Source organism: Anastrepha obliqua, chromosome 1, assembly GCF_027943255.1.
Source record: "Anastrepha obliqua isolate idAnaObli1 chromosome 1, idAnaObli1_1.0, whole genome shotgun sequence".
Classification (NCBI taxonomy): Eukaryota; Metazoa; Arthropoda; class Insecta; order Diptera; family Tephritidae; genus Anastrepha; species Anastrepha obliqua.
Genome location: NC_072892.1, coordinates 52,049,951 through 52,069,916, shown reverse-complemented (window position 1 = coordinate 52,069,916; position 19,966 = coordinate 52,049,951). Strand labels below are relative to the sequence as shown.

The window sequence follows — 19,966 nt, the reverse complement described above, 5'->3', positions numbered from 1 at the left end:
AATCAAACGCAATTTTAAGCAAAAATTTGCTTCACTGGCTTTTAAATTTGAGTAGTCCTACTGTTGATAGGTTATTTATTCGGGGTAAAACTACTTTGTATGTAAATCCATATGCACTCGTAAATCCTTACTATGAGCTGAAAAAGTGAAAACATTATTGAAACTTTAAGTGTTTTTCAGCGAAATTCTGAGTCAGTGTTTCGGACGCCGTAGCCGACTGCAAAAGCTCCCGCCATTTGCCGTTCGAAAGCGGCATAGAACTAAAGATCCCTCCATTTGTGGAGCCACAATAACGCACACACCACAAATTGCAGGAAGAGCGCGGCCAAACCCCCAACAAAAAATGTACGCGCCAATATATGTTTATTTATATATATTAACGCGGTACAGCGGCTTAGACAAATCTCAAAACGGATCCGATCACCGGATGGAAGTGTTTCTCATTATACGATCCTTCGCCCCGACGTCTGTTGCTGCTTGAGAACGGCGACCGAAATGTTTCACCTCCTAATCCAAGGTGTTATGCGTCACTGTCCCCATTAGATGATTTTCAGACAGGTGGTTAATTCAACTGTGTCTGCCGAAGGCAAAATCGGTAAATACCACCTCACAGTGCTCTCGGCAGACAAGGCATCACTTTTCGCGAAATATGCCTGCGAACATGATGGGTGGCCTCTACCAGCCGGCAGTTTAACGAAAACCTGCCCTTAATGTTTTGTGACCCAGTGGGCTTGCAACCATTGAAGCTACATCTAACAAAAAATAGCGAGATAAACATGGGAAAAAACAACCGCTGACAGCAGTCGGGCTAGCCATCGTTAGAGCAGTACTAGGAGGATCTGGAAAGAGCCGAGCACCACCGGAAAGCATAGATTCTGATACTGGACTACGTAGTCACTGATCAGACAAATCCACCAGCCGGAAGAAGAGCGGTCGCCAACCACATTGCAGAAGTCACAAACCTTTCAAATTATCTGAGCCAGTGAACGCAGGCACTGAGAAGGGTGGGTAGAGGAGGGGCGAACTCCCACCTACATCACTTCTTGGACATCCTGGCAGGTTGAATGACTCCTTGTAGACTAGGCCTGGTTCAGCAGAGCGGGAGTAAAGTGCTACTCGCATTATCTGTAAGAGGGTAAAATCCCTTTTTATGGGACAAAGGCTTCAAGTTGCACAAGAGCGAGAGCAGAGACATGGTAAACTTTCTCTACATCTGCAACGGAGTGTTACCCGACTTGATACTGTTTCTCATTAAAGAATATGAAATCGTTGAGCCTGCAGCTTCTACTTGCCCAATTCCCCAAAGATGACAATCAATCATCAATAAGCTCCCAAAATTAGAAACGAAGTTAAAAATTTATTTGGACAATAAAGGTTTTTGCAAGGAAACTTCAAGAGTGTACCCTGCATTGGTATACAGAGGGCTCGAAAGCGTTGGCCCTGGGATATAAAATCCCAAAAGGCCCGTCAGTACTTTCCAAGCGGAAGTGTATGTCATCGATCTATGCGCAGAAATCAATTTAAGAAGAAACCTCCGAAGTTGGTTTTCTCATAAGTCCTTAAGTGCATTAGATCTACTAATATACATAAACGCATTCGACTGCTATGGATCCCGAAACTTCAGGTCATACCTGGACACGAAGTAGTGGATGCACGTCTATATGTGTAAATGTCAATACTGAAACTGTCCTGAATTTTCCCAGGCTTGACTTTTTTCTAATTCGTTCTTTCAGTTCTGGGACATAAAGAAACGACTCACCGTGGTCTGCCTAACAAAATTAGGTGATGCGTCAAAATTGAAAGCTTGAAATTGAAACGACATTGTCAAGTACTAGGAAAACATGGAATTCCTACGAAACTGAATGGAAATGGCAAGTCCAGGGCAAAGGCAGGCAAAAAACTGTATCCTTCCTCGAAAAAGGAGAGCAAACCAGGCTATTAAATCTGGACAGAGAAACCTTACGAGCATTCACTGGATTCATTATAGTTTTTTGCGAACTGGGCAATGAAACACCAGAGCCCATCCGCTTCAAAGGTGCAGCTCTCGCAAGGCGAAGACTCTCAAACCTGGGTAGTGTGACTAGATGCATTGGGAATATGGAACAAAAAGCCTTCGAATCCATTAGAATCCGTCTGTTATAAGCTTGCGGTCAAGCACAATAGACCACAGCAGAAGTAGTGGTGCATTATGACCCAATAAAACTAAACTACTGACCTTTTTTGTGGGGTGCCGAGAAGGACGTATGTGGTACAAGAAATACATCAACGCTTCAAGACCATAAGGTGAATAGCGACCAAGTCATTCGTGAGATGAAAACAGAAGCCTTTACCAAGGTCTTGGAAGACTGGAATAACCAGCCGAGGCAGTCACATAAGTGAAATCCATTTCCATAAATAATGGGAATGTTTGCTTTTTTGAATAAATCAAAAAGGTATTGAAAAATTAAATTTTTGTTAATTTTTTTTTAAAGAAAACTCTATAATGACCCCTTTTGCATACTGATATATTTGTTTGGTGTAGTTAAAATGCATGCTATGTTTCAAAGGAAGACATATGTGTTTTTTTTTTCTTTTGCTTAGTTAGGTAATGTTTTTTTTTTCTTGCTAGCGACATTTTTCTATGTTGTATTTTCGAGATGAAATTAATAAAGAGCGATTTGCTCCCATCTGCTCTTAAATTTTTACTATCTCGTATTCACTAACCTCTTCCGTTTTCACTTAACATTCATGTCTGAATTCATGACCTGATTATTCACATCTAATTTGAGCGATTAAAATGCAGTGGTTGCTAGCTTCCGTACAGCATAATTATGAAAAGCAAATGACGAATCATCTACGTCTTCGATCAGATATTGCGAAGCAGAAAATACAGTAGAAACTCGATACTTGCAACAGATTTTTTTTTTTCATTAGGCACTCAGTACTTGCGACATTAGAGTGTTTTTCCCTCAATACTTGCATTTTTTGTTTTGTCTTTCTATTTTGCATCGAATTTTCTCTTGCTTTGTATTTTTGAGAATAAAGCTCTAGACAGTACCGTCAATGTCATTCTGGTAATGACAGTTTTTGAATTGAATCAGATGTATGACTTTAGGGAAGTACCGCCTAATGCATTTGCTGACGGGCTGACAGTTCCGCATTAAATTTTGCGTGGGGAAATATAGAAATGATGAAGAGAAAATTTGCACTGCTTACAATAAGCGAAAAATCTGATATTCTGAACAAATTAAATGGGGAAATTTCCATTAGTCCATTAGCTAAAAGCTTTCAGGTGTATGGAGTAACAGTAACTCGTATTAAAAAAATTAACAGTTCATAAAGAAATGTGTCTGGTCCAGGTAAAAGGAAAACTCTAAAGATTTCTGAATGTAAAACGTGTTGTTAAATGGGTTTGCGGATCAAGCAATGGTTGGGTTACAAAAGAGGCATCTAATACAATGCAATACAGTTATACAATAATACAATTTTTTGTGAAGGAGGAAAGTGTCGAAAGCCCTTGGTCATTGTGGACTTTAAGCCGAACTAAAACCTCCTCTTGTCTGAACCATGTATAGATCTTCTCTTTCGGTGTCGAAACGCGTACAGCGGAATAGCACATGCCTTTCACTCTCTGGTCAGGGCAGACCGGGAAAAAGGGGTAATTTTCCAAATTAAAGCAGTGTAGGTTCTCTTTAAAGCAACCTCAGCAGTTGTGACACGTAGAAGCCAACATCTCCGTGCTTCCCTCGGTACCATTTCGCTATGTCTGGTATCAGCTTGTGCGTCCAGCGACCATTTTTTGAAAGGTCCCAGCGTTGCTGTGACTCTCTGATGGTTCGCTGCCTCTCTTTAAAAATACCTTTCGGTATTTCTCGCGCTAGGTTATACAGCCTCTGAAGCTCTTTGATCGAGAGATCTACATATATGGATTTTTCTTGATATGACTGCTATGGCATCGACTGAAACAGTGATATACGCGCTCGTCACTCTAAGCGCGCTTACTCTGTGTGTGGTTCTCATTCCCTTCATACGCGATTTTTTTGCAATTGCCCAGATCAGCGCTGCGTATGCTATCACGGTTGTGGTGAAAATTGAAGGCAGCTTTGGTTTTTCTTCCCAAGATCCTCCTATATTTGGCATGAGTCTTGAAAGCGCGCTGTGTACTAGCTGTGATTTTTTGTTGACTGCCTCACAATGATCCTTGAACGTTATACTTGGGTCAATGATGACTCCTAGGTACTTCTACTTAGGTACTGGGAACTTATGGTGTGCCCTCCCTTCACGTGCCCTCCTTAGCTTAACTTAGCAAGACTAGTTCCAGTTTTGATACGATGATGGTTGCTCTGGCAGCTTTCCCGACTTTAATAAGAGCACTAATCGCTATTTTTCCATTCGTTGGGGAGTACGCCTTCCAGAAGGCAGTTATGGAACAAGGTGGCAAACACGGTTGGCGTCGTTTTTACAGTCGTTTTGGTGGCAATGTTGGGTACTCTATCCAGTGTCAGGGCTTTATTGTCTTTAATGCGGTCTAATGAGGCTAGAAGCTCTTCTGCGCTTACTTGTGGAGTGGGTTGATGATCTTCAGCGATTTCGTACGTGAATACCTCCTGGGCCGGAAAAAGAGTGTAGAAATTGAACCTTCTTCTTCTTATTCAATGTCTTTACAGCTTCTGCAGTAATCATTATAGGGTGCTCCCAGTCTGCTGGCATGCCTGCCTATAAGACAGTGCCCTGTTACAACACCAAAAAGATTTCTCTCGTCCTTCCTGTCCCGTTTCAACAGTCGGTTTGTGCGGTCCATGTTTTATTCTGGCCACGTCATCCTACTTGTTGCACAGTTCACGGACTGAGTCCATAGCTCGTTAGCAGATTTGATGGTGTGTTTGTCTATTAGTTGCTTATAAGTTGCTAGAGGTATACGTATGTATGTTCGCTTTATCTGAATGGATCGGTAATGAGGTTCATAATCTCGCTAGTTCATCGGCTTTGCAGTTACTTTCGATGTCACTGTGCCCCGGTGCCCAGAGCAGGTTTATTGTAGAGTAAAGATAGTCCTGATACATTCTTTTACAGTCTTCGAGTCAATATTGATTTCAGGGCCGATTGACTTTCTGAATATGTATATGTATATTTATTTCTTTGTGGTGAGAACACTTCTCTTTAAAACCAAAAGGCTTTCCTTGATAACTAGTATTTCAGTTTGAAATACGCTCTAATGATCCGGTAGCCGGAAGAAAATTTTGGCACTCACTACCTCAGAGTGGAAGCCTCCGCCTATGTGTTCATTAAGCTTGGAACCATCAGTATAGATACTGACTCCACATCTACGGTCCATTACCCCATTGTCGCAATCTTCTATCATTGAGAAAGTTTTCCAAAGCAGTCCAAACTACCGATGAGTCCCAGCGAAATATCCACCAGAAAAATGCATTATGGTTTTTAGCTGGTGCATGAGATGCTTTTACTGCAACTTCAATTCAGTCGTCATTTCAAAAACTGTTTGAAAAAGCGCCTAGCTGGGATTGTGACGATATCATTGCTCTTTCGGAGTCACGATTACAGATATGTACACAGCTGATGATGCATCCAATATTCGATTAATTGCAATTTTGCAGCGGGAAGTAGAATCATTGCAGCAAGTCTCCCAATTTGAAATCGAGCAGTAGATTGTTGAACCTCGTTTGGAACCCTCAGCTTTAAATGACCAATACTGAAGACTATGAAACAATCGGTGAAGGTAATGCTAAATACGAATAAAATTACATAGGGGGTGGCAATATCAGTATTCAATATACGCTTGAATTGGGCTGAGCAAAACAATGTTTGCTTAAACGATTTTACAGGGTCCGGCACTCGAAGTGTAACCAACTTCAGATCGCTCGCGCAGCTAATGCACGGGCATCAGCTGTCTGTTAGTAGACTGAATAACAGTCCGAAAAAAGAAAATCTGTAATGGAATTCAAACGTAATGGTGTGATTGTATTTGGATGGAAAATCACAACCAGCGATTGTTCGTGAGCTCGAGAACCTTAAAGTAAATAAAGTTTTTGTTTATCGCCCCATTACTCGTTACAATGATACTGGTAGTATCGCGAAACTTCATGGAGGTTCTCATCAAAAGATTGCAACGTCACGTGAAATGGTTCAAAAAGTGAAGAAGCAACTTGAGCGAAATCCTCGACGATGTGCCAATCAAAGGGTGTAAGAACTGAAAATATCTCACCGTAGCATCCGCCGCATACTGAAAAATGATCTTAAAGTAAAGCCTTACAAAATCCAAAAGGCGCATGATCTCACACTAAAGCAGCAACAAGTCAGACTTGAGAGAGCGAAGGAGTTGCTTCGCTTGGCCGAAAGCGGTCAATTTCCGAACATTGTGTTTTTGACGAAAAATTTCTTCAAATTGAGTAACACGTAAACTCCCAAAAGGATAGGGTTTATTTGACCAACCATTCAAACGAGAATTTGTGTCATCGATTGGCCATCAGGAGGCAGCACCCGCCACAGGTAATGGTTTGGGCCGCTGTAACCACAGATGGGTGCTCTTCAGACATTTTCATCAACAACAACAATCTTAAAAACAACGTTCCGAGCTTCATAACGTCCACACAATGGCTCTCAAGTTTACCAGACGCGAATCCGATGGATTATTCTCTTTGGGCCATTTGTAAGGCAAGTTCCGAATTAAAAGATTCACCAGTCTCGAGTGCAATTTGTGCCAATTACCGCGGGATTAGTCTTCTAAATATCGCTTATAAGGTTCTAACGAGCGTATTGTGTGAAAGGCTGAAGCCCACCGTCAACCAACTGATTGGACCTTATCAGTGTGGCTTCAGACCTGGAAAGTCTACCATCGACCAAATATTCACAATACGCCAAATCTTGGAAAAGACCCATGAAAGGAGAATCGACACACACCATCTTTTCGTCGATTTCAAAGCTGCATTCAACAGTACGAAAAGCAGTTACTTGTATGCCGCGATGTCTGAATTTGGTATCCCCGCAAAACTAATAAGGCAATGCAAGATGACGTTGCTTAACACCACCAGCGCCGTCAAAATTGGGAAGGACCTCTCCGAGCCGTTTGATACCAAACGAGGTTTCAGACAAGGTGACTCGCTGTCGTGTGGCTTCTTTAACCTGATGTTGGAGAGCATCGTACGAGCCGCAGAACTTAATCGGTCAGGCACAATATTTTATAAGAGCGTACAATTGCTGGCGTATGCCGATGATATTGACATCATCGGCCTTAACAACCGCGCTGTTAGTTCTGCCTTCTCCAAACTAGATAAAGAGGCAAAGCGAATGTGTTCCTGTCTTCAAACAAACAGTTGGCGCACTCGTGTATCGGCACCCACGTCACTGTAGACAGTTATAATTTTGAGGTTGTGAAAGACTTCGTATACTTAGGAACCAGCACTAACACCGATAACAATGTCAGCCTTGAAATCCAAAGTAGAATCTCTCTTGCCAACAAGTGCTACTTTGGACTAAGTAGGCAACTGAGCAGTAAAGTCCTACCTCGACGAACAAAACTAACACTCTACAAGACTCTCATCATGCCCGACCTAACGTACGGCGCAGAAACTTGGACCATGACAACATCCGATGAAGCGACGCTTGGAGTGTTTGAAAGAAAGATTCTGCGTCAGATTTTTGGACCTTTGCACGTTGGCAACGGCGATTATCGCATGCTATGGAACAATGAGCTGTATGAGACACTTCAGTTTATAAAAAAATGTATAAATAAAAGCAGCAAGTTTGTGCAAAATTCACAAAAAATTTAACCCTAGAAGGACATTCATATTTTTAGTACACTAAAGACATTCTTCGTCGAAACGACGACTACTCTTTTTAAGCTTTCTTCAGATTGCACCTACACCCAAAAAGAATAAAATATAAATGCAGTATTTTACTCTAAATATTTATTTAATAGTTTTAAAGCTTTTTATTTATTTTAATATAATATAAAACTTAAAATTAAAAATATTCATATTCAATAAAAAATTTTTTTTTTGCTCATAGCCTCTGACAAACTTCAACAAAAAAGTAATATTATTCAAATTAAAATTCATTAATACTTTAAAAAGGTACATTTTATGCTTAAAACTAAAAATAAAACTCTGTTTTATAGGTCTTTAACTTTATTTTGCACATGAGGCACAGAGATCAATTTTATGCTCCCCACACAAGCTTTTTTGACATTTGGCGCATGAAGATTTGGCCATTCGACGTTTGGATGATGGACAAATCATGCAAATCTTTCTTTGTTTGCTTGCTGATACCTCTCCACTGTTTTTTGCATTCTCATCATGTTGAACTAGTCCGCCTTGTATATTTTGTCGAGCTGCCGTTTTAAAAGTTACCACGTTAGGTCTTTTATATAAGTGTTTTTGAATGAGAGCAGAGTGTAAACCTTTCATAAATTTTCTGCGACTAAGTGGTTTCTGTCCCAATTGGAACATATTATGGGTGTATATAACATAACTATTTATATAAGCCATATTGAGTATGCCTAAAAATATTGCCATTGGCCAGCGGTTTGTGTTTCGAGCGCAACTCATTACGTTGCACATTGGTCTAAGGTGTCTACACCATCTTTTGTTGAATTGTAGAACTCGATCATATGTGGCGTCTTTGTCATGCTATTTACAGTTCCAAATTTTATTGCATGAGGACAACAAGTAAAATATTTTATTCGGTTTTGGCTTATACTACTGTGTCCAAAAAATAAGGTGACATTGTATTTATTTTGAAAATTCTTTATTTATTCTTCCAAATCAATTTCATCCCCTTCAAAGTAATCCCCTCCCGACACAATGCACTTATGCCAACGTTTTTTCCAATTTTCGAAACACTGGTTGTAGTCACTTTCCGGGATGGCCTTCAGTTCCGTCTTCGTTGCGGCTTGAATCTCCTCTATCGTGTCAAAACGGTGTCCCCGGAGCGGTCTTTTGAGCCTGCTGAACAGCCAGAAGTCGCACGGTGCCAGATCAGGTGAATACGGTGGTTGCGGAACGATATGGGTTGAGTTTTTGATGAAATGATCACGAATTACGAGTCCAAAAAATTCAATGTTTTCGGTACCAGTCGAGATTTGACGCGCTTGAGGCCCAAAACATCCTTCAAAATGGTATTGACTGAGCCTTTCGATATGCCAACATCATCAGCAAGGTCTCTAATCGTTAATCGACGGTTTTTCAACACTAAATCTTTGATTTGTTGGACGTGAGCTTCGTCAGTTGAGGTTGATGGTCGCCCAGGACGCTCTTCGTCTTCGACACGTTCACGACCGGCTTGGAACTCACTATACCACTTGTAAACATTTTTTTTAGACATAGCCTCATCACCAAAGGCTTTCTGCACCATCCTCAACGTATCCGAAAATTGATTCCGCAAACAAAATTTAATGCAAATTCTTTGCTCAACAAATTTCGACATTGCAAAAAACGAGAAACTCACTTTTAGCAGCTCACAAAACGACGCGTATCTCAAACAGTAAATGAATATTTCACATGAAATTTGACATAGATGTCACTCACAGTACTACCAACCTAAAAAAAAAAAGAATTCTCCTAATCCTTCAAAGCGCGCAGTTTAAAATCAAATGTCACCTTATTTTTTGGACACAGTAGTATGACAAGAGCGTCCGTTCGTTGTCATAGGCGAACATTGAAGTGCCACATTTTCGACCTTTGCTGACTTTCATCTCTGGAGTTATCCCTCTGGAGGTATAATATATTTCGCAATGTTCCAACCAATGTTAATTTATATGGTTCTTTTAAAAGAGATTTAGCCAAGGAGACTGAAGTGAACCAATTATCCATGGTTACAATTCGAGTAGGACCACGTACTTGATACACAATATTTTGTCCATATCTATGAGATGTAGCTTTTTGCGTCGACCACTTATAACGTTTTTTTCCACGTAATATGTTTTTTGAGAAACTAATTATATCAGACTCTTCAAGCAACACATTCAACGGGACATCGTCTTCGTCTGCAGAAATCTCTTCAGAAGAATTTTCTTCGTCCATTAGCTCTCTCAAGTCTATCTCAAGCTCGCCAATGGCATAATCATCTTCATCCGAAACTATTAAGTCATCGTCTTCAGCAAGAAACTTTTCAATTTCCTTGTCATTTAAAAAGGCTTGTTTTGTCATGTCGAATTGAACTATATAAAAGTTTTTAAGACAAAAAAAAAATCCTAAAAGCGATATATTATTTTCTTGCAAAACTCACACAAAAGACATTCTTCGTCGTTTCGCCGACGCAAATTTTTTAAAACGGTACTTACAAGCAACTAGCACAGATGAACGGACCCTCACAATTAAAGCTCAGCAACGACTAAAGCTGTACGAAAAATTAAAGAAAAACAATGAACGGAAATTATGATAAGCGGTTAAATGCAATCGAGCGTCGTCGAAATGACGAAGAATGTCCGTCTAGGGTTAAAATTAAACATATACGATCAAGTTTTCAATAGAATTTCAAGAAAATTTCTTTTCCCTTTTTCAGTTAGTTGGCAGCGCGTTTCAATTTCAGCTCAGCCTAACAGTATGCAATGCTGTGCAATGTGTCATTTGAGCGGGTGAAACAAGGATATATTTTATTTTAACCTCACCATGTCATTTGTCTCTCTTTCACAATGTCAATGTCAGCTGTACACAGTGATGTATTTCTGTCCATTGCGCCATCTTCGGGTAAAGTTTGATGACTCAAAAAATGTGTAAAAACAATAGTTTTTAACCTTCAATTTACTAAATTACTGTAAGAGTAGAACAATTTTTCCTTTTTGTTTTTAGTTTTCTGATTACTTTTAATAAATTTTGCACCTCAATGCTGCATTTAGTTTTACAATGCAGTAAATATAAACATATAAATGCAAATTCTTTTCCCGGGCGCCCAGCAACCCTGAAATTGCCGTGCAGTTGGAATTTTCCCACATCGAATACATTCAATCGTCTGGCAATCTCGTTTGTGCTGTTCCGCTGAAGGGTTGTTGTGTGTTTTTTGGCTCTATGTATCGTGCAAAATTGTTTCTTCTTTTTGCGGTTAACGGGGGTGAATAAACAATAAATTACTACAAAAATCGAAGAAATTAACAATTTGTGTAATTTATAAAATTTTGCATAAAGTAAAAGTGTGGTGTGCGGTACAACTACTGATTGTGTGCAGAATGGCCTGGCTTTTTTCGCAAGCGGCTGATTAGTTTGTGAAGTGTTTGTTGTTGGTGCTTTGTGCAGTGTTGTTGCGCTTGATGTTGACGCTCAGCGCTTGGGGTATATTGATTAAAAACGACCAAACACGGGTGAGCACAATGATTATTTTGGGGAAAAGATTTATAAAAGTGAATTGGTTTTATGTGCAAAATTGATTAGCTGAATTTGCTTGTGTTGGCAAGATGCATTAATTGATTTGCAGAAATGTCGTTTTAAATTAGATAAAGTAGGTAATAAAAATCGTTACTTAAAGGTTATAATATTTAAAATAATATAAAGTGACGTTAAAGAACAATTTTTTCCGATACTTAAGATGCTAATTAGAAAAATGCAAAAAAAAATTAAATAATACACAATATCTGCAACTATTTATGTATACAGATGTATAAAACATTACTTTATGTTACAAGACTATCATATTTATAAAAATATATATAGTTACTAGCAAACCCGGCCCGCTTCGCTGGGCACACTAAAATAGAATAGATATGGTTTAGAACAGAAAAGATATGGTTTTCATATTATTTATTTCTTTATTCTTTATTCAAGCGTTTTGGCATAACAATATTTTTTGTTTTTCTATTTGTTTTTGAGTAAATATATAATGTTGTTGGCTTCCCAACACGCGAACAGCCAACGTATAGTTGACCATGGGTGAATACTGGTTCTTCTAAATTCATCCCGCATATTTCTAAAGTTTGCCCTTGTGATTTATTGATAGTTATTGCAAATGCTAAACGAATGGGCAGTTACAAACGCTTGTATTCAAATGACAATTCAGGTGGAATCAATGGAATTCTCGGTATTAGAACGTCTTCATTCTTGAATTTGCCAATTAAAATAGTTGTTTCGATAACATTATTCATCAATCGTTTGACTACAAGTCTAGTTCCGTTACATAATTTTGGATGATTAATATTCCGAAGCATAATAATGGTTGCACCAACTTTTAATTGCAAATAATGTGGCGGAAATCCGAGTTATCCAATGAATTCAAAAATTCGGTTGGATAATTGTGTCAACAGACCGGTATACAACAGTATCACCAGGTATTTTATCCAAGATATCTGAATTTATCTCATTAACATCTTTATTCGTACCAGCCAATATAGCTCGTTCACTTAGCCAGTTGTGATTCTTGTAATTTTGTCTTATGTCGGGAAAAACCTTTTGCACCAAATTGGCCTTTGATTCTGCTATTTGACAAAAATGATCTGGAAATTTAAATAAGCCATTATTATCAATAGAAATTTGTCCATTGCCAATTTGTAACAATTGCTTTGAAAAAACTTCAGCACTTGAATCATTTTGGAGTTGAACGCGAACATTTGTGTTTAGTGTTAATTTCGTCACATATCGCCACAAATTAGATGCTTTCAAGCACGCATTCAATTCATCAGCTGGGGTTGATCGCGGAATAACGGGTAACGTTTGTCTAAAATCACCAGTTAATAGAATCAATTCTTCATTAACTTGTAAGTTTCATTTGAACATTCGGATTTCACATTAAATTCTCAAATTTCGTAAGAAATTATTCACTGTTCCAAAATCCACTCCGTACCCCGTATTAAAGCACTTATCAACAGCTTTCATTTGATACCCATATTGTACATACACAACCAAAGGTTACCCGAGTCCACGTTTTGACCTATATCTAGAGACCCCAGTCACGGAGCGGCATGAAAAATACTCTGTACTAAAGCATTCACCAACAGCTTCCATTTGATATCCATATTGTACATACACATCCAAAGGTTACCCGGGTCCACGTTTTGACCTATATCTCGAGACCCTATCCACCAATAGGTATCCAAACTATACGGAAACCATCTTCAATACCTACTTAACAATGTGTGTAAGTTTGGTTTAATTCGGTGCAAAGACACGGCCGGTTAGCGAACACACACAAAAAGTTGACTTTATTTTATGTATAAAATTTAAAAATATTTGACATTTTTTTTGTTAAATATATTATATAAAGGATTTACCAATAAGGGGTGTTTTTTTGATATTCAAAGAAAAATGCGATTTTTTAATAAAGGGTGTTTTTTTAGAGGTTAGGTTTTCAAGATGAAATAAAACGTATATAATTTAATGTTATGGCCAAGAATTTAGCTTTATTATAAAGATAAGGGTTTGCCATTATGTTTTAAAAATGATTTCGGGCAAGTGGCCGCCGCGGCTGGCTCGAATAAATTCCAGCCGAGAGGCCCAATTTTCGACCACTTTTTGCAGCAATTGGGGCCGTATGTCAGCAATAACGCGCCGAGTATTCTCTTCCAAGACGTCAATCGTCTCGGGCTTATCTGCGTAGACAAGCGACTTCACATAGCCCCACAAGAAATAGATCAGCGGTGTTATATCGCACGATCTTGGAGGCCACGCCACAGGTCCACGGCGCGAGATAATGCGCTCACCAAAAGTATCCTTCAATAAATCGATTGTTGCGTTGGCTGTATGGCATGTAGCGCCGTCTTCTTGGAACCAAAGGTCGTCCACATTAACATCGTCTAATTCAGGCACGAAAAAGTCATTAATCATGGCTCTATAGCGCTCTCCATTGACTGTAACATTATGGCCGGCTTCATTTTTAAAGAAATATGGACCAATGATTCCCTCTGCCCATAGAGCACACCAAACAGTGACTTTTTGAGGATGTAACGGCGTCTCAGCAATGGCTTGTGGATTATGTTCACTCCAAATGCGACAATTTCGCTTATTGACATACCCATTCAACCAAAAGTGAGCTTCATCGCTGAACAAAATTTTCTTCGATGCGTCGCGCGAACCGAACCATTATTTTCGTAATAAATTTGCACGATTTGCAAACGTTGTTCAGGTGTAAGTCTATTCATTATGAAATGGCAAACCAAACTGAGCATAAATCAAGTGACAGCTGTCAAAAAGACCATCTACAAAAAAAGTAGTGCCAAATTGAAAACCTAACCTCTAAAAAAAACACCCTTTATAAATGATCGGATGTTTATTTCATTATAAAGAGGAAGTTTTGCCGTTAATAGTGGAAAATAACATCAGGCAGATGACCACCGCAACTACGCTTACAGGACAATATCGTTTTCATGAAATTTTCCATAACCGAATTGTAAAGTGGCTGCCCTATGTCCTCGATAGCCTCACGAATTCCATCTTTGAGGTCTTGAATCGACCCTGAACTGTTGGCGTAGACCTTCTCTTTCAAGTGGCCTCAAAGAAAAAAGTCACAAGGTGTTAAATCACAAGATCTGTGGTGGCCAATTGTGGTCTTCGTGAGATAACACGGCCCGGAAACTTTTCGCGTACAAAATCAATGGTTTCGTTGCTTGTGTGGCACGTAGCGCCGTCTTGTTGAAAATAAACGTTGTCTAGATCAATATGTGGACAAAATAAAAAATCGTTAATCATATGGAGGATTACAACTTAACTCAAGAAATGAAGAGACATGCAGTTACCGTGGCTAGATGTGCCAGTCACACCGATTTAGAAATCTATTTTTTTCTTAAGTGCTTCCGTGCATTCCTTCAAAAAGGGAACTGAAAGCAGCAAGCCCCAAAAAGCACCCGGAAACGTTCTGCCACTGTCCAATCTGCAGAATTTATTCAACAAGCACAAGCGATCATCAACGTGGACACTTCAAAATCAATGAGAGCCCTTGCGAGGGAGTTGAATGTTTCTGCGAGTATTATCTCTCGAGTTGTCCATGAAGATATTCGTTATAAATCTTGCTTCAAGCGCAGAGGACAGTTTATGTCGAAGAAAATATGGAAGATTTATATCCGGTCAAGGACTGTCACTCCAGCAACAATGACAGATGGCTATGTTTCAATACTACAGCTCTTCCCATGTTGTCATGGTTTTAGATGTTATGACAACAAATGCCATCACACTTCTCTACTTAAGAAGTTCGAGTAAATTGTGCTGCATATATCGAGGTTTTAGAGACAGTAGTGAAAATCTAGATTGATAATGTACATTTTTTAGCAAGACTCTGCTCCTTCATATGAGGCGACACGAGATTGGATGGCCGAAAATTTCCATGAACTTAAGTGCCTAACTCCCCAGACCAAAAGCAGCATCGCATGAACATTGCTAATGAGATGTTGGTCTCTGTCCGCGACGACCCAAATTTGCTCCAGAGGGTCATAACTGGTGACAAATCGTGGGTTTATAGTTATGACGTGAAAACCAAAGCTCAATCATCTCAATGGAAGCTGCCGCACGAACCAAGACCGAAAAAAGCGCGCCAAGTTCGGCCGAATGCTTACCGTTTTCTTCGATTTCAGTGGCGTTGTGCATCATGAGTTCTTGCCACAAGGTAAAACGGTTAATAAGGAATATACCTGCGCGAATTTGCTCGAAGCAATCTGCCAGAAACGCCCGAATTTGTAGAAGAACAAAAATTGGCTCTTACATCACGATAACGCTCCTGCTCACACATCGTTGCTTGTGCGCGACTTGTTGGCCAAAAACAATACACTAATGATGCCACAGCCACCGTATTTCCAAGATCTGGCCCCCTGTGACTTTTTATTGTTCCCGAAACTGAAGAGGCCCATGAAAGGGCGACGCTACGCTACCATTGACGAGATAAAGACGGCATCGAGGAGGAGCTGAACAAGATAAAAAAAAGGATTTTTTTAAGTGCTGCGAAGATTGGAAAAAACTTGGAACAAGTGCATAATATCTCATGAGGATTACTTTGATGGGGACAAAATATATATTAATGAATAAATAAATAATTTTTGAAAAAAAAACACAAAATTCGCGATACTTTTTGAACACACCTCGTATATTTGTTATATAGCCTAATTCTTAGTCCTAAGTTCAAAGGTTTTTTAAATTTTTTCTTTCTTAAATTTTATAGTTACGTAAAAATGAACTTTCTAAAAACCATATAAATACATACATATGGGTGTATATGCTACCCCACGAGTTCCCTCGAAATCAGTTCCTTTCGAAAGTTCGAAGTTAGACTTTTGGAATTTTGTGATTTCGTATAGAAAAATTTCGTGTGATACCTTCACCCATTACCAATTCAAGTAAGTGTTGGTGAGTGGTTTTATTATTGCACACAAACTCTGAATTTCGAAATTTTTTTAAGACTTGAAGATGTGTTATTTATTAGTATTATAAAATATGAGTATTTTTGTAACCCCTATTATTCAAAACTATTCTCGAAATCAGTTCCTTTCGAAAGTTGGCAGTTAGACTTTTCGAATTTTATGATTTCGTATAGAAAAATTTCGTGCGATATCTTCACCCGTTACCAATTGAAGTATTTATTGGTGAGTGGTTTTGTTATTGCACACAAACTCTGAATTTCGAAATTTTTTTAAGACTTGAAGATGTGTTATTTATTAGTATTATAAAATATGAGTATTTTTCTAACCCCAATTATTCAAAACTATTCTCGAAATCAGTTCCTTTCGAAAGTTGGCAGTTAGACTTTTGGAATTTTGTGATTTCGTATAGAAAAATTTCGTGTGATACCTTCACCCATTACCAATTCAAGTAAGTGTTGGTGAGTGGTTTTGGTATTGCACACAAACTCTGAATTTCGAAATTTTTTTAAGACTTGAAGATGTGTTATTTATTAGTATTATAAAATATGAGTATTTTTGTAACCCCTATTATTCAAAACTATTCTCGAAATCAGTTCCTTTCGAAAGTTGGCAGTTAGACTTTTGGAATTTTGTGATTTCGTAGAGAAAAATTTCGTGCGATACCTTCACCCATTACCAGTCGAAGTATTTGTTGGTGAATGGTTTTGTTATTGCACACAAACTCTGAATTTCGAAATTTTTTTAAGACTTGATGTGTTATTTATTAGTATTATAAAATATGAGTATTTTTCTAACCCCTATTATTCAAAACTTTTCTCGAAATCAGTTCCTTTCGAAAGTTGGAAGTTAGACTTTTGGAATTTTGTGATTTCGTATAGAAAAATTTCGTGCGATATCTTCACCCGTTACCAATTGAAGTTTTATTGGTGAATGGTTTTGTTATTGCACACAAACTCTGAATTTCGAAATTTTTTTAAAACTTGATGTGTTATTTATTAGTATTATAAAATATGAGTATTTTTCTAACCCCTATTATTCAAAACTTTTCTCGAAATCAGTTCCTTTCGAAAGTTGGAAGTTAGACTTTTGGAATTTTGTGATTTCGTAGAGAAAAATTTCGTGCGATACCTTCACCCATTACCAATTGAAGTAAGTGTTGGTGAGTTTTTTTGTTATTGCACACAAACTCTGAATGTCGATTTTTTTTTTTAAACTTGAAGATGTGTTATTTATTAGTATTATAAAATATGCGTATTTTTCTAACCCCTATTATTCAAAACTATTCTCGAAATCAGTTCCTTTCGAAAGTTGGAAGTTAGACTTTTGGAATTTTGTGATTTCGTATAGAAAAATTTCGTGCGATATCTTCACCCGTTACCAATTGAAGTTTTATTGGTGAATGGTTTTGTTATTGCACACAAACTCTGAATTTCGAAAAAAAAAAAAAAACTTGATGTGTTATTTATTAGTATTATAAAATATGAGTATTTTTCTAAGCCCTATTATTCAAAACTTTTCTCGAAATCAGTTCCTTTCGAAAGTTGGAAGTTAGACTTTTGGAATTTTGTGATTTCGTAGAGAAAAATTTCTGCAAAAAAAAAAATGGATTTTTAATAAAAATTATACTTTAATTCTTTCTAAAATAGAAAATATTTATCAGTATGAAGAAAATCTTCTGTTATTTGCTAAAACAAACTTGTTTCTGGAATACTTTTCGGTGGAACCTGAAAGCATAGAGTAAAGAAAATCAGGTTTTTTGAAAATCGACGAGCATAAAAACCGCCATTTTCATTTAGACAAGATATTTAATGCTCTTTAAAAATGCCGTTATATCCAAATGATTAACAAAAAAAGGTGTGATCCATTTTCAATCGGCTCACTATTTTTTAAATCTAATTATTGAAATATATTAAAATAAATAATCTTTTATAATTTGTAAAAGTCAAAACGAGGAGCTGAGTTCTCAGTTTGTGAAACGGAGAAATCTGAAGAATCAGAAGCATAGCAATTCTAACAAACTTATTTCAAATGTTTTTTCCTCATATCAAAATAATACCTGTCTTTATTTCTCCTTTTACAGATAATGAAAACCAACATTTGTGGTAAGTCAGTAAAAAAACCAGTAATTTATTTAGATTTGTACAAGTTTTACGAGATTTTTTTCTTGATATTTTTTTATAAGTAGAGCGTGGGCCATTGACTACAGCCATATAAAAACCCTTTTAAATAAACATTTTTCAAACGGCTGTTCGCTGATTTCTCACTGTGTGCTATTTATACCCTCCCAGACAGAGTGCAATGTTGTGTAATCACCACTGAGGGGACACTTTTCCACTGAAATAAACGAGACATTAAACCGGAAACAAGACGACAACAGCAACTACTTAAAAAGTAAACATTAGATATACTATAGGTGGACAGACTGGCAACAGACAAGACAAGACAGCAGACCGCACAAATTTGGCAGCCACAACGGCATGCACATTTAAAGCGAATGTGATTGCTCACGTAATAATAAAAAAATAACATCAAATGTCTGAGTATGTGTCGACCAGCGAAGCATTTCACGAAAGTCTGCATTCTTATATGCTTACTATTTATGTGGCTACTTGCTAACGCGCCTAATAGCTTGCTGTCTATGATAATTTGTAGCCACATATTTGTTGCACCTGACGTTGCCAACTCGTCTACGAAACACGAATGCGTCACTACACAAATTGACTTTAAAATCTGATGTGAAGAGTGTGACGATCGAAACAATGAAGACGAAATTTACGTAACTCATTAAAGATCAGCGGTGGGAACATGCAAGAGGGGAGATTTTAACAGAAAATAAATTTATTGAACATCAAAGAGGTACAGATTCTTAGACATGATTCAAACCATACATGAAAAGTTACATATACTGCAATAAAAAGGTGAGTATAGAAGTAAAGCGTTTTTCAGTAAGAGCGCTTAAACTTTTTTTTGAATAAAACACAAACGGTTTGACTTTTTTAACTAATTTTTTTTTTATTATCGAGTTTGAACATATATATTTAAGTATGAAATTCAATTTCTTTTGCATGACCACCGCGTGCACGTTTTACGAAGTCCAATCGTTGAACCCAATTTTCGACCACTCTTTTGCATAAATCGGCCGAAATTCCAGCAATTTCGCGTTCAATATTGGCTCTGAGCTCACAAATCGTCGCCGGCTTGTTACTGTAGACCAATGACTTCACATAACCCCAAAGAAAATAGTCTAGAGGCGTCAAATCACACGAGCGCGGCGGCCATTCGACCGGTCCATTTCTGGAAATAATGCGCTAATCGAACTTACTCTTCAACAAATCAATTGTAGCGTGTGCTGTGTGGCTTGTGGCCCCGTCCTGTTGAAACCACATGTCGTCTAAGTCCATACCATTCAATTGCGCCCAAAAATATTGTTTATCATGTCGCGGTATCGATTTCCATTCACAGTAACGTGGCGATCGTTCTCGTCAACGAAAAAATGTGGGCCAATTACGCCGCCGGCATGTAAACCGCACCAAACAGTCACTCTTTGTGGGTACATTAGTTTTTCGGCAATCTCTCTTGGATTATCTTTCGCCCAAATGCGGAAATTCTGCTTATTGACAAATCCACTGAGGTGAAAATGTGCGTCCTCACTGAAGATGAAGTGCGCGATATGCATTTTGATTTGAACGTTTTCATAATAAGCCT

The 19,966-nt window shown here is 38.1% G+C and overlaps 1 protein-coding gene across 2 annotated transcripts in view; it reads left to right on the top strand.

Annotated features, from left to right (window-relative positions):
- The first annotated feature begins 10,969 nt into the window (after positions 1–10,969).
- Positions 10,970–19,966, top strand: part of LOC129247585 (alpha-mannosidase 2) — a 131,997-nt gene continuing 123,000 nt past the window's right edge. The window contains exons 1-2 of one of the 2 annotated variants that reach the window (XM_054886768.1): positions 10,970–11,290; positions 18,342–18,363. The gene's annotated coding sequence lies outside the window, so the exon portion shown is untranslated. The remainder of the gene's footprint in view (positions 11,291–18,341; positions 18,364–19,966) is intronic. The other variant, XM_054886775.1, reaches the window with a different exon arrangement.